This window comes from Pogona vitticeps, chromosome 6, assembly GCF_051106095.1.
Source record: "Pogona vitticeps strain Pit_001003342236 chromosome 6, PviZW2.1, whole genome shotgun sequence".
NCBI lineage: Eukaryota > Metazoa > Chordata > Lepidosauria > Squamata > Agamidae > Pogona > Pogona vitticeps.
Genome location: NC_135788.1, coordinates 121148768 through 121160404, shown reverse-complemented (window position 1 = coordinate 121160404; position 11637 = coordinate 121148768).

The window sequence follows — 11637 nt, the reverse complement described above, 5'->3', positions numbered from 1 at the left end:
AAATACAACCCTCCCCCCCCTTTAATTTGCCCTGAGAGCAGTTCCAGGGCTTGGAGAAGCCCCACCATTCCCATAGACCCCCAGCCAGGGCCCTGATCCAGCAACCGCACTTCCATGACAGCAGTCTGAGTCCACTTCAGATCAACCCCCCTTCTGTCGTCTTCAGAGGTCCGTCCTCTGGAATCCGGGATTTGCAGCTCCACAAGGAATTCCAAAGTAGGAGGCGTTTGAGGGACTACAACTCCCAGAACGGTGTTTCTTGGGCTACAACTCCCAGGGCAGCCTTTGGGGAAGACTCTTTGCTCGTGCAGGGAAGGCTAATTCCCCCGTTTCCTGCACGGAACGACAAGTTCAGGATTTCTCAGGATGCCACCCCGAAGGCAGTGGAAAGGGCACCACCCCAGTCCAGTTGTGGGGTGCACCAGCTCAACAGGTCCTGCCTTGAACCCGAACCGCACCGCATTTCCCCCTCCCGCCCCAACGGCCCTCGGCGCTCCTCACCACCGGGGCCAGTCGGAAGGCCAGCTCCACGAGGAGGACCAAGGCGAGGAGGATGAGGATCGTCTCCCGAAGCTCCAGGCAGCATCCCTGGGGGGCCGCCGAGCAGGGGAAGCTGGTCTCCCCCATGGGAGAGGGGGTGGGCCGGCTGGACACCCCACTGCAGAGCCCTCCTGGTGGGGGTGGCGGTGCTGCTGACTGGGGGGCTGGGGCAGCAGCTGGGGAGGGGGCACCTTCCTCCAGGTGGGAGGGATTGTGATGCAAGGGGCCGGGCAGCCTGTAGAGAGAGAGGGGGCACCTGGAGGGGATTGTGACCTGGCTGAGGATTTTGGGGGGGGGGTGAGAGAGAGGGTTGCATCTGTCTGGGCACCAGAGAGCAAGAAAGGAAGACTGAGAAATGCCTTGCCAGGGATGGTGCCCACTTGCCTGTCCTTCCTGCCTGCCTGCCTGCCTTCTTTCTCTCTCTCTCTCTCTTCCTTCCTTCCATCCCCAGTTCCTTCCTTCCTTCCTTCCTTCCTTCCTTCCTTCCCTTCCTTCCCTTCCTTCCTTCCTTCCTTCCTTCCTTCCTTCCTTCCTTCCTTCCTTCCTTCCTTCCTTCCTTCCTTCCTTCCTTCCTTCCTCTATCTTTCTACCTTTAATCCTTCCTTCCAAGTATCTTTAATTTATTCATTACATTGATCTCCCAGTTTCCCTCAAATGAGCACAAATCCCCATTTCTCCCTCAAATCAGTCCAGCAAAGCAGATCACTCAGAGAGAGAGAGAGAGAGCGACCGGCTCAGTGGGTTCCCTTTTTATTCTGTATTTGGGATTCCTTTTGTTTTGTTTTGTTTTGGTCTCTTTTCTAGCCCATCTTTTTTACAAGGAGCACAAAGCTCTCCTTTGCTCCTTTGCTCCTATTTTATCCTCACGACAACCCTGTGAGGTCGCTCGGGACGGGAGAGAGCCGACTCGAATCCGCCTCACCCGGTGTGTTTTCATTCGAGATGTATTTAAAGGGTTGTTCCATTTCAATTCTGCTTTCCCTCCCATGAGCTGGTGGGAGGGAAATGACTCTCCTTTATTCTCACAACAGTCTGATGAGGTTGGCCAGGCCGAGGCCCAGGGGCATGTGCTTGTTGAACCAGGGTCTCCTATGCCCAGGTCCAAATTCTCACCACTACTGTATAGCCACTCTGGCATCTCTTCCTTCTTTTATTTTTTTGGGGGTGTGTGTGTGTGGGGTGTGGACAATGGGAGCTGTAGTCCCACAAAGCCCAACAGTGTCCAGTTGGACGAAGGATGGGTTAGGGAATGCTGACTCTCGGTGAGAAAATATAATATTCTAAATAGCAGCTCGGAAGGCCTAAAACTCTGTGAAACTTTGGTTCGGGCACCCCTCGGCCTTACAGAGGCCAAAAAAGAAAAAAAAAGCTGAAAAGAGATGTGATACTGTGGAAGATGATGGCTGCCGCAGGGAAGTCTCAGCTTCGTCCGGAGACCACGGAAACCACCAAGTCTGTATCGAAAGCTGTAAAATACCTCACGACGTATAGCCAAGCTGCCTTTCGCTGCCAGGAGGGTCTGTGTCCAAACGGCTCTGGACCCTGTTTGCAAATAGATATATTTTTTTAAAATAAAGCGATCTGGGTTGAGAGAAGCGTATTTCGTCTCAAGAGGTCATTTTTACTGGTGGCGGCAGCATCATCATCACAAAATACTCCGCTTTGCCACCAGATGGCATTGAGAAGCCGGGAAATGTGGTGATGATGATGATGATCCTGGACCAGAAGCATCTCCCCACGTTATTGGCTCACGTTGCCGACACACAACCCTACGTCCCTACAGGCGGCTGCGAGGACGACCTCTCAGAACTCCGGTGGAGCCAAGAGACCCGGTGTCTCCACTTCACTCTGCTCCACCCATTAGGCTCCCCCTCCCTTTTTTTGTTTACCCCCCAAAGGTGCTATTTTTGCGCCGGCTCTCCCAGGGCTCTCCCTCGGTCTGAACTTCCCTCCCTGGCCTTTCTCCGGTTCTAACCAAGGACACGTCTCTCTGAGCCGGCAAATGGACTGCAGCTCCCATCATCCATCACTACCGGTCCTGCTAGCCAGATCTGAAGGGAAAGGCAGCCAAATGGCGTATCCAGAGGACTGCACTTTCCGAGAGTCTCCGCAGAGCTCGGCTGAAGATTCCAGTGCCATATAGACTGAAAGATGGGGTTTAGCAGAGAGAACTTGTTTTCTCATAAATTCTCCACCATTGCTCTCTTCCTCTCTTCGTCCACCCCCCCCTCTTTTTAAAAAACATGAGTGCATCTGAGAGATGTAAACACTGAGTTGTCCACATGTGTTTCTGGCATTTCAGGAGTGGTGAGTTGCATAAAATGTAGTTGCTACGGATGCTGGACTGGAAATCCCCTCGTCCCCAATTTTGGGAGTTCTGCCTGACTTAACACACACCTTGCAGACACCTAAATGTGGCTGACTTGAGAGAAAAAGGCCTAAAATGGAAGGAACTGGGGCGTAGCTAAGCCTAGCTTCCCTCAAGTTTCCCCTTCCTGCTTCTTTCAGAACAGGAAACCCGTGGGAGCTAGGCCTAGCTGAGCCTCAGAGTCGTGTAGGTGAAGCTTTACTCCCAGGTGAGTCACATTTAGGTGTCTTCTGTTAGGTAGGACACCCAGCATGGAGAATGATAGGATTTGTAGTAAAAGAAATCCCATCTGTAGCAGTTGCAGCCTCTGCCTGTCTGGTGTGGGTTGGAGAAAATTCTGTAGATGCATCGTGGAGTTTCTGTACCTTTAATTAAACACTTCTTGTGGTTCTTGTTTTGTTTAACCCTTGTATTTCTTTCGGCGGAGTGTGAATCAAGGAATATTAAGACGAGCCCTATGAATCGCTTTCCTTAACAGCCCCAGAGTAAGCCTCAGTGCTTCACCGAGAGGAAACAATTTCCCAGGCCACATTTTTCCTGCCCAGTGGAGGACTAAAGCAGAAGCTGGACCAACGAGAAGGAATGTTTTAATTAACATTGTGATGGGAATCTTTGCTGAGCAAAGGGGGTCTTTTTGAGTAAATAGGGGAGGAGGACCTTGCCCTTAAGGGAAGACCCTGCTGAATAACATCACTCGGTGTGTCACCTGTTTGTGCAAGCCTGCCCTTGGGATGATGCTTCCTGCCGTCTCTGGAAAACCAATGCCTCGGCCCGTACCAACGGCCTGCAAGCCACGAATGACAAAAAAGTATGTTGTCGGGATGAATCCGCACCCTGTCAAGGCTAGCTTGTTTCTAATAGGGACTCAGACTTGGGGCCAAAGACTCAGTCTCGAACTCGGGACTCAGGGGGGCCAAAGACAGGTCAACCTCCCTGGTTGGAACTCTAGACAGAGGTGAAACGGAGGAAGAACCCCCTTTAGGAGCTGGGAAAAGTTGTTGTTTTTTTGCTACACTCCCTCTTTGGTCTCGGATTCATCGCCCCGCCTGGCCTTTCGGCGCGTCTCTGCGGCAAGAAAAACGGGCCCTTTGGGTGTGACCTCTTTTTCAGAATGGCCGCAGACCTTGCGTACAAAGGGGTGTATGATTTCTGCAGGCAAGAAGCTGGACTGCAGAACCACGGAGTGCTCCTTGAGAGGCTCCAGCGATGACTTTTTAACCTGGTGGTAGACCATCCCTCTCTCTCTCCCCCCCGTGCCCCCCTCCAGCATGTGCTTTCTCACTTCTGAGTCGGCTGGTGGGGTTATTTTTTAAAGCACATACACACACTCACATACACACCCGAGCCTACAGAGGCACCTCTGCACAGCAGCATGATGAGGTGTGAGGGTGCAGAGGAAGGAAGCCGAGCTGTGGGCTGGGGGGAGTGGTGTGGGGGGGTGGGAGAGAGAGGGAGAAGTAGGTAACATCTGCGCAGATGGGTGACAGCATCCAAGATGTGAGAAGCAGCTGCTAATTATACCCATGCGCACACACAGACGCACGCACGCACACGCACTGTGGGTGCCTCCAGGCCACGAGAAGTGGGGCAAGCTCAGAACCAGAGCGGAGAAGTTTACCGATCATATGCAAGCGAAATTGAGGGAGAGGAGAGAGAGAGAGAGAATTTGTGTTGTGTTCTGGTGTGGGGGTGGGTGGGGTGGGTGGATGACATCTTGGCCTGCGAGAGAGAAGGCGCTCAGAAAAGCAAGGCCTCTCCTTCCCTGGGATCCGGGACCCTTTCCTCCGAGAAGCCCGATTTCCTTGCAAAAAGGGTTTTTTTCCGGGTCTGCAGCTGCTGAGTCGCCTTCAAGAGAAGAACAAATCCTGCAACCTTTGAGCCTTTGAAAATAGGGGCAGGGGGCTTCTTTTGGCTGGTCTACTTTTGCTGATGGAGAGAGGCTCTCCCGGCAGACACACGGGTCGCCCGAGAGAATCCACATGCTCCCGAGTCTCTCTCTCTCTCTCTCTCTCTCTCTGCAGGTCTTCGGGACTCGAAGCTTGTTGCCCTTCCAAATCATGTCACCATTGTTAACCCTGAACCTTCACCATCGAAGGGGGTCTCATGGTAGATGTTGCCCTAGAGAGAAATGGGTCCCCTGCAGGGAGGTAGAGGAGAAAAGACATGGGGAGACGGTTCCTCCCTCCTGAGGACTAGAATCCGGAGAAGGGGGATGAAGCTGAAGAACTGGAGATTTAAGGAGAGGAGGCACTGCGGCTTTACAGTGACTTCATTGAGCCATAAATAATGAGCAATCCACATGAGTAAGAGTGTGCTTTTTGCCTTCATGAGGTCATGTTTTAATTTATGGCCCCTTTGTGAGTTTTGTCAAGTCAGGGACCACCACCACCCCCACACACACAATGGGCATTGATGTAGCTGGTGCTTACCTGAATGTGGGCAGCCCATTGATAGCAAATGGATATCAACTGGGGAAACTGGGAAAATCTAACCTTCCTCGAGTTGGATTACAACTCCCCTCCTTCCACCATAATGACTAGACAGCTCGGTAGGTGAGGTCTCTGGCCGCGGAGCCAGAGGCTGGACGTTTGATTCCCCACTGTGCCTCTTTGACCGGGGCTGGACTTGATGATCTACAGGGTCCCTTCCAGCTCTGCTGTTCTGAGATGATGATGATGATTAGAACGAAGGACCAGGAAATGTGGGGACTGCAGGCCAGCAATATCAAGAGGGAAAGGAGTTACTCACCCCCTGGACTTACCGAGACCACTTTCCCAGCACACATTCGGGGGGGGGGCGTCCAAGAAAATGTCCCTGTGGTTTCGGATCTGCCTCTTCCTTCCAATCTTCCTTTGGGGTGGGGTGGGGGTCTGCCTGCCTTCTGGCTGGGACGAGGGTTGTGTTCATCATCCATTCTCCCTCCCCATCGATCTTTAAGCTCGGGATCAAAGTCTTGCTCCAACGGCAGCTTCTTCTCTCTTTCTTACACCGTCAGCCATTTGGACACCCGCAGGAGCTATGAATATGCATGCCAGGGTCCAATCTGTGCTGACCCTTACATGCCCTCAGTCTGGTTGATGCAAGATGCTGCGGCCTCCTCCTCCTCCTTGGAGGGAGGCGCATCCTCCTCCCTTCTCATCTCACCCGTCCCACCTCCATTGTGGGGTTCAACAGGTCTTCCTGTGTGTTTATTGGGGGGGGGGAGAGTAAACCCAGCTGTTCTTCCCACAACGTCCCATCACTCAGACAGCGCTGTACACCGTCAGTGCTATGGCAGGACAACAAGGACGAGGATCAGGCCCTCTGCTCCCTGCAAGACGTTGACCAGGTTGGTTGGAGGCTTCTGGGAACTGTAGTCCAAAAGACGAGCTTTTTCCAGGCTTTGAAAGACACCCCCCCTCCCACCTTGTTTGATTTTTTGCTGGATAAAACACTCCGTATCTTGAAAGCGTTGACAGCCGGAAACACAAAATTTGTCACTGATGCGACTGAATTCCCAGCTTAAATAACGGGTAGATTATATCTCAGAACTGGTTCCCCCACAGGGCCAATTTTGCTTGCTCACTTCCTTGTTTGTTTGTCCTGAAAGATCTCTAAATTGGTAAGTGCTAGAAACACATTACTTTACACAAATGCTATTGACTCCCCAGCTTAGGTCTGTGGTTATTACACGCCGTCAAGTTGTCTCCAACTTATGGCAACCCGGTGAATGAGCGTTTCTCCAAAACGTCCTGCCCTCAACAGCCCTGCTCAACTCCTCTAAAAAAGACCCCCATCGTTTCTTTGGGGAGTCAGTCCATGACGCGTTTGGTCTTCCTCTGTTCCCGCTGCCTTCCACCTTTCCCAACATTATTGTCTTTTCTAGGGAATCTGGCCTTCTCAAGATGTGTCCAAAGGAAGGACAGCCTCTGTTTCATCGTGTTTTTGTTTTCCTCCAGAGAGAGTTCAGGCCTTATTTTGATCTAGGACCCACTTGTTTGCCTTCCTGGCAGTCCGGGGTGTCCAGAAAGCTCTCCTCCAATGCCAATTCTTTTTCCCCTGCCAGCTTTCTTTCCTGTCCAGCTTTCACACCCATACGTGGTGATCGGAAACACAAAAGTGTAGATGATCTTGGTCTTCCTCTCTAATGACACATCCTGACACTTTAGGATCTTTTCTAATTCCGTCATTGCTGCCCTTCCAAGTCTCCATCTTCTTCTGGTTTCTTGGCTACAATGTCCATTCGGACTGCTGGTCGAAGCAAGGGATACAAAATCTCTTCACTATTTAAATTGTCAATGCTAAAATTGTACAATACTTCTGTACTCATGATTTTTGTCTTCCAAATGTTCAACTGCAGTCCTGCTTTGGCACTTTCTTCTTTCACTTTACCAAAACTGTCATTTGAAGTCATTGCTGGTTTCTGCCAGTAAGTTGATGTCTTCTGCATATCGTAAATGACTGATGTTTCTTCCACCAATTTTCACACCGCCTTCATCTGAGTCTAGTCCAGCTTTCGATACAATATATTCAGTGTACCAATTGAACAGATAAGGGGATAAAAGTGCACCCTTGTCTGACACCTTTGTCTATAGGAAACCATGCTCTCTCCATATTCTGTCTTTAAGAATAGCTCCTCCCCCCACAATACCAGTTATGCAACAGGACACTCAACTGCTGAGGCACACTACTACTAATCTGTAGTTTCTCATCATCTATTCAGTCAAAGGTTTTGCTCTAGTGTAGAAAACACAGAGTGACCTTTTTTCTGAAATTCTTTGGTGTGTTCCAGTAGCCAACAGACATTTGCAATATAATCTTCAGTGCCTCTTTTTGAAATCCAGCTTGAACATCAGGAAATTCTCACTTCATATACTGTAAGGTAGAAGCCTTTGTTGCAGCACCTCAAAGATCACTTTGCTTGCATGAGAAATAAAAGCAATGGTCCTATTGTTACTGCACTCCTTGGCCTCTCCTTTCATGGGCATTGGAATGTATATTGAACATTTCCAGTCTGTGGGCTATTTTTTCCTCCATATTTATTGGCATATTCTTGTTAGGATTTTGTCAGATTCAGTCTCTGTGGCTTGAAATATTGGTATCCCATCTACTTCTGGTGATTTATTCCTTCCTAGTGCTTTCAGGACAGCTCTCACTTCACTTTCTAGAGCTGTAGGTTCTTCATTATAGGATTCCTCTTCAAAGGAGTCTGTCATCCTTTTATACCTTCTGTGCAGTTTATCAATATACTGTTTCAACATTCTCTTTATTTTTTCCTGTGTGCTTTCTTGCTGGTATTTCAGCATTCCAAATCTATCCTTAATTATCCCTTTGGTTTCTTGGATCTTCTAGAAGAGATCTCTTGTTTCAAGGCTACACCAGTTATATTTCAAAATTTGTTCCTCCAGAGCTCATTCTGTTTTCTCTCAAAAGGCATCCGAAATACGAAATTCTGCACCAGCACAACTCATTTCCCAGAGATCTGGAGAGCCGGCGCACATTTTCCTAAGGTGTGTGTAAATCATGCCAGAGCAATTCTAGTCATGGTTCTACCTCTCCAAGCCCAGATTCTACAAGAATCGCTTGGCAAGCTTACCTACCTATTTGTATCAATAGCAATCACACTGCATTGTAGGTTTTGTAGTGGTCATGTTGCGTGTTGAAACGGTCACCTGGTTTTTAGTTTCCCCCCGGGGCAGAAGATGAACAAGACATGATCAACAGGAAATCCACAATGCTGTTTTATTTGGAATACGCAACCAATACAAGCTAGCCAGGTCGCTTCTAACGCGAGGGGACCCGGGATCACACGTGGCAGGCAGTCTTATACCCTTCAGGGGCACCCTTGTCCCAATCCCCTCCCTCCTGTGTTACGTAGGGTCACTTCTGCATAGCAACAACCCGTTTCCCCTAAATTCAGCATTTTGGGGTTTCCGTAGCTCAGCTTCTCATGTATGCATATCTCTGATCCTTCAGAAAGTTCAGAGTCATGAACTAGTCTATGTAGACCGGCTTAGCCAGAAACCCTGCCCGGTTGCTTAGTCCAATGGTCCCCAACCTTGGGCTTCCAGATGTTCTTGGACTACAACTCCAGAAGCCTTCACCACCACCTCTGGTGGCCAGGATTTCTGGGAGTTAAAGCCCAAGAACATCTGGAGGCCATCGTTGAGGACTACTGGCTTAGACCACAGGATTCATCCTGTTGCTTGACACAATGCCGGACTAAACTTTTGATACGCATTCTAACACTCTTCTCCATATCAGCTTCTCCTAGAAGTCTATCAGCCTTTGGACATCCTACTGTCTCCTGCAAAGTCACACCGTTTTCCGTAGCACAGAGCTACCAAATATAGGGAGATAACGAAAATATGAAAAAAACAAGAGTATCCGTTTCTTGGTTGTTCTGGAGTGTCTTCCTCACAAGAATGAGCAACGAGATGGTTTTGGACCCTCGTTATGAAACTCGTGTGAGAAACAACATATTGTGATCAGGTCCTTCTACCAGTTACGTTTGGAGAAAGATGGATTTATTGTAAAGGTATGAGGCCCCAACCTCCAAGAATCTCTGGTACCCTGTGGCCTCTTCTTAGTGATTCTTAGCGGTTGACATGCTTTCAAAATTGGGAGTGCAGACTTTCATATTTGCAATTTTTAGTTCTTTTAATTCTCACGTCATCTTGACCTCTGCCTTTGAAAGCCAAGCCAAGTATTCTGGAACAGTTTTTGAAGTAATTATGTTAAGTATTAAGTAGTCTTCCCCCCCGCCCTTTTCCAGTTTTGCTCCTTGTATGTATATTCCATCTCCCCCTCACTTTTTTTTTAAAAAAGGTCCCTAAACCCAACAGCACTCGTTTATTAAAATGCTGAATAAGGAAAAATCAAATTATGAAACTAAACGTTTTTTTAAAAAAACCAAATCAGATTTGTGCAGAGAAATTAGGAATAATTGGCCCAAGAATACTGCCCTCCCGTTCTGTGTCTACTCACGGAGGGAAGCACTTTTTCATTTTAAAACATACTGTATAAGCTTTCTGCTCTGCCTTCAATTACTGTAACTGGTCTAACACCTAACAGAGAATGAAAGTGTGTTTTATTTAGTTATTAAGTCTACGCCTTTCCTTTCTGGCATGGCCCCCACACCTTCTCAATAAATATTGATTGATTGATACAAAGCTGTACATAATATTACAAATTCTGCTGATGAGCGTAGCAAACTGCAGTTCAAAGCGCCCCCCCCAACAGAACTTACAGAACAATTGACTCACCCCAATCCCTATTGTTTCTATAGGCCTACTCTAGTGTGATTTAGAGATTAGGGCAGAAGAAGTCCCTACTGTGGCAGGGAGTTCCAAAGCCTCTGATTAGCTGCCGCTGAGAAAATGTTTCCCTAAAATGTTCCTTCTGATTTTCGTTCCTTTCCTTGTACACTCCTGGTTGTGTCGGACTTGCATATGCTAAGTAAGTGACAGCTTCAGGTAACTGATAACAGTATGAGAGGTTTCTCAGAACAAGAAGACTCCCCTTTTTTCCCTTCCAAATGTCACATTTTATGTAACATCAGAGGATGATGGTATATGGTTATAGGAATGCATGAGGTTACAGGTTTTGCATATAGGTGATGCCTGTTTTCTCTTGTTATCCTTAAGGATTGTCAACAAAAATAAATGTAAAAACCCAGCATTTGGGGAAGCACCATATCCATCCATCCATCCATCCATCCATCCATCCATCCATCCATCCATCCATCCTTCCTTCCTTCCTTCCTTCCTTCCTTCCTTCCTTCCTTCCTTCCTTCCTTCCTTCCTTCCTTCCTTCCTTCCTTCCTTCCTTCCTTCCTTCCTTCCTTCCTTCCTTCCTTCCTTCCTTCCTTCCTTCCTTCCTTCCTTCTTCCTTCCTTCCTTCCTTCCTTCCTTCCTTCCTTCCTTCCTTCCTTCCTTCTGCAATCACAGACCTGAGTTAAATAAACTTATGTTTGCAAACAGCTCCCGGTTTATGTGTTTAGGACACTGTGCCTCCTGCATCTATCATTCAAAATGCTAGGAGAGGTGTCCTATTGCTGCGCAATATTGTGCCCAGGTTGCCATTGGGTAAAAGGATGGCAAACCTTCGATAGCCAACGGCAGCCTGAACATTGACCACACCAAGGGGCAGCCGTCCAGATGGTCTCGACAGGATACCCTCCCAAGCTCAGCATCATTCACAGACTGAACATCCGGCAAGGGATAATCCCAGGAGCGGATTTTTTTCATCCGTTTCACCCAAACTCAAAGCCATGTGTTTTTGGGTGGGGGGGCTGTTTTTCTACGAGTTTGACCTGCGGATGTAACTGTGCGTTTCCTCCCCCACTGGGGGGGGGACACAGACTAGATGCCCTCTGAGGAGCTCAAAAACTCAGTTCCCCCCCTCGAGGCCTTGGGGTGGCCCTGGCCGAAAGTTTAACGAACCCCACACGGACTTCCTTAGAAGCAGGAACCACCCTGCTCAGATCTGCAGCTGAGCTGAACTTGGGCGCTGAGGTCCCGGAGCCCCCCCCCCCGTGCGCATCCTTTTTTGGTCCATGGAATCCCACCCATAGCAATTCTCCCTGGCCCAGAGGCGCCGAGATCCCCTTCAGCTAGTCTTTGGCTGGGTTTTCAAAGTGCATTTGGGGGGGGGGGTGAGGCAGCGGTTGGGGGTGAAAGGAGGGGTGGGCAGGAGGCAGCCCCCCTCCCCACTCACTTGCTCCCAACTCCCCAGAGCCCCCCCCTCCC